The sequence below is a fragment of the Chelonia mydas genome, chromosome 12, assembly GCF_015237465.2.
Source record: "Chelonia mydas isolate rCheMyd1 chromosome 12, rCheMyd1.pri.v2, whole genome shotgun sequence".
NCBI classification, from domain to species: Eukaryota; Metazoa; Chordata; order Testudines; family Cheloniidae; genus Chelonia; species Chelonia mydas.
In genome coordinates, this window is record NC_051252.2 from 6,580,997 (window position 1) to 6,585,317 (window position 4,321).

The window sequence follows — 4,321 nt, forward strand, 5'->3', positions numbered from 1 at the left end:
GGAAGTGTCATTTCCTATCTGAAAACTTCACAATCCTTCCTGCTCCTTTACAGAGCAAACTTGCTGACAGAGGGTTCCTGGCTGATGAGTGACAGGTCGCTCGCCTCAAAGCTCAGAGCTGGGGGCCGCCTTTCCTGAGTCCTGACCCATCTCGGGGTGGTTCTGAGGGTTCCTCTCCTGTTGTCACGGGGGCCACAATCTCATCTGAGCCCCTAAATCTCCTCTCTTCTGCCTGGCAAAAAACGTGCCCTCTGCCTTGGGTCCAAGATCAATGCTGCTCAGTGGGTCGGAGGGCTAGAAGCGCCTGGGGAAGATGCGCCCCTTGCATTCCAGCCCATCAAGCACCCAGATGCTGTCACCTCTATGATGCCCCTATGCCCCCCGGCCCAGGAAAGTGATGGGCTCAACATTTTCTGGCCCGCGCTTGTGGCTTCTTGCTGGAAAGCTGGAAGGACCATATGTGAGCCCCAAATGTAAGTACCTTTCCAACAGCCCTTCTCAAAAGCAGGATTACCAACTCCAGTCCATCAGACATCAAGAGGTCAGTTCCCCCGAATCATAAGGTTGGCTTCAAACTCAGGAGACTCGAAGAAAAATAAATGCAGGGTTCCTTTCCTATGCATTTTGGTGTCCTAGTTATCAGGGGGCACGATTACAAGCTCTTCCCCCCAACCCCGAGCATGAGAAGGAACTTTTACAAAAATAAAAATGGAAAGCAGAGAGTCTCCCCTAATCACATGACCCCAGGAGCTGGGGCTTTAAGAACAACCTCAAATAGCTTGAGACTTGCCGTAACAGCATGAGAGTTGGCAACACCGCATGTGCCGTCAGTCCCAAGTTCCCAGCTCCTCCACACCACAGTGTAATGATGTCAGGGCCAGAACCCCTTGAGAGCTGAGCAAAGCGACTGGCCTTGCTGACCACTCATGGGCCACGGAACGTGGATTCAGAATTAAAAGCAGGGAAAGCTCTCAGTGGGCTCGGTGGGTTTCCATTCCTTGAGCAGCATGGGCAAATCAACTTTGGGGACTGGAGTCTATTCGCCCTTTCCTATCCCTGGAGCATCAGGGAGGGGTTAGGAATAAACATGAGGCCAGATTTTGGAGAGGAAATATGGTTCAGTGCTTAGGCTGCTAACAAGATTCAAGGGACCTAGGATAATGGGGCCTACAAGCTTCTGTGCAAGCCAGGAAGGGGCTAATGGGCTACTGAAAGCCCAGCTCACCCAAAGGAAGACACCTGGGGCTGGAAACGGGATTCCAGGGAGCTGCTGGAAAAGAAGAGCCCAGCTCAGTTGCAAGGGGACAGGCAAAGAGAGCAGGCGCGTAGGTTGCACCCTGTGAAAGATAAAGGTGATAAGTCCAGGGATGGGTCCCTAGCAGATCTCCCTAGAGGAAAGGGAAGTGTTTATGGGTATGTTGCTTAAGACTTGCTTTGACCCAAGGGCCTGGAAGGGGTAGATCTGTAGGTGACTAAGCTGGGAGCCTAAATCGCTGCCCCCCAGAAAAATGTTGGAGAATGGCGGGAGCAGCAGACAAGTAGATAAGGAAACTGAGGCTTCTGCCCCGCACCGTGCTGGAAGGGGGTGATTTGCTAGGGGGGGTGCAGTTCTCTACAGTGTGGGGGGGGGCATTTGATCATTCAGAGATTCCACGCACACACTGGCATGCCAATCATTTGGCCCTCCGCCACGAATGAAACAACCCTTTTTAGGCTAAAAGAATTTTTCCCACCTAGTTCGAAACTTGCTGCGTTGTCTCTTCTCCATGTTGCTTGGATACATACGTTTCCCTCCGGGAGAAAGCCCCTCCGTATTTATTTGACAGCCCATGGCCTCCCTGCCAACATAACAACACTGTCAGCTGGAATATTTCTGCCTCCTTGCTCAAGAACGCTTGCACCACAGAGCTCTCGCTCGCACCCCGAGCCAGGATCGGGAGGGGGTTGCATAGACCGCTCTTCCTGTTTGCGTGTGTGTGTGGTGGTGGTGTTGTGTCTGAGTTTGTTGCGGTTCCAGGATTCTGTACTGTGTAATTCGCCATCGGTTGGAACGCCTGCCAATGTAAAGCAGACGTAGGAGCTGCTCATCTTACCCTCCTTTTGCACATGCCATTACCCCCATGAGTGCAGGGGTACAACTGCCCCTTGTGGGAGCAAGCACGACGGTTCTGGGCACCCAGAACCCTAAACAAACGTAGCAATGGGGGAAAAAATGACACCTGCACAACAGCCGTGCTCCCTGGGTGTCATCTCGGCGACGGTGCCTCGCGGTACCGGAGACGCTCCGGTGAGCACGGCCCGAGCCCGGGCAGCTATGGGACAATGGGCTGGCACCTGCTGGGGCTCATTCCACGCCAGCCAAAGAAACACGATCCTGGGTGAAATAAGTGAGTCAAGGCAGCTGGGCATGCAACCTTCGGCTTCGAGGGTAAGCTCTGTGGGGCAGGAACCCCGATTTGGCGTTTGTACAGCATCGAGCACAGCGAGCCCATAACGAGCCATAGGCACTACAGTGAGACCAATATAGACTAATAATTGGCTTGTGCACGACCCACACATTTTTACTGAGTTCAGTTTTTCCACATTTAATCACAGGGCTGTAATTCAGCCTCCTAAGCCAGTTGTGTGTGAAGCTAATAAATTAATTGACGTAATCACTTGGTACCGGGCCTGGCATGGGAATCCCACTAATGAGCCTCAGGCATGAGCTGAGGTGGTACCTGGGAGACTGGCGCAAGAAGGAAATGATGGTAACAGCGAAGCACCACTCCCCGCCACGTTTCTGGGCGAGTGTTCGCAGTGGAGCCTTTGCTAAATGCTCACCAGAAAGAATATGAAGAGAACGTGACAGTTTCAGGGCTCAGCACGTAAATGCTGGGCAATGGTAACGGCAGACCTGCAGGGATCACCTTAACTCTGCCCCTGTGTGTATGTGCATAATGGCACGATCACTCTCAATTTCTCACACACAAACACCACAATTTTACCTCGCACTTTTCAGCCATGGATCGCAAAGGAGGTCAGCATCATTGTCCCCCTGTTACAGCTGGGGAAACTGAGGCACAGAGGTGCCTTGCCTAAGGCCATTTAGCAGCAGCGCTGGGACTCAAATCTAGCTCCGAGTCCCAGCACACTAGACGCTCGCCCACAAGACCTCTCTGCAATGTAATGTATCATTTCTTCTGGGGTGGCAGCCTTCTGCACGTCCCCAATAGGCCCTGGCTATTAACAAACACGCATGTGTTTGTCTTTCGTCTGCACAGTGGCCTATGCATGGGAATGTGCACAATGAAGCTCTCCAGTGGGAGGCAGATGCAAAATCATGTAAAAACTTTTTTGGACGTGACTTTTTGCTGCCGTTTGTGATGCCACAGACTTGGGCCTAAGGGTCATACTGGCACTTGCCTGGGGTGACCCGCATAATTTATTGAATTGAATGAAAAGAGCCCAAGCATAGGCCAGATACACCCGTTACACATCCTTCCTCCTACAGATGTCTGGGCGGGGGGGCAGACACGTCTTTATTGCTACGTAGCTAGGACCACTCATGGGGATGGCTCGTGAGCAACTCTCTCCAAAGAAGTGGCAATACAAATGTTTATAACGCATCCCGTCACCCCGGAGTGCGTTTTCTTCCACTGTGGGTTGCTCCTCTTTTTCAATGAGAAGCCCTTGGCCTTTTCCATGCTGAAGCATGTTCGTTGTGGTGATTTCAGTACTTTATACCTGGCATTTACAGTCGGGCCAGTGATGACTCTCCAAGTGCTGTGTAAAGGTGACTGAGAGGAGGCTCTGGCTCTTGGGAGGAAGTCTGGCCTTGTGGCCAAGACATGGGCTGGGAAGCTCTGTTACCACATAGACAACTTGCTTAACCCCTGAGTTTCCCCAGCTTCTTGTGCAAACGTGTCTCCCAGGAGTGTTGTGAAGCCTAGTTCAAGGGCTGGAAAGCACGCCGAGCTCTTCAGGAAAAAGGAACCCACTGGTACCATGACACGCTGCGGGAACTGTAAGAGTCCGTGGCAGTTCTCTTGTGCAAGATGGGATTACACGGGCCTTGCTCCTCAAAAGGTGCCCCATGGAAATCTTTGGGAGTGAGGTGCCTAAATCTCTTTGACAACTTGGGTCCTAATTCCCATTGCCTTTCAGTGCCTACCTGCCATGTGCATCGTTGAAAATCTCTCCCTAAAAATACAACAGGGATCAAGGAGAGAATAAAGTCCCAACAGGGATCAAGGAGAGAATAAAGTCCCAGTGACAGACTGCAGTGGAGTGGGAATGCTGTAATACGCAGAAATCAGATTTGACACCATTGAAAACTAGA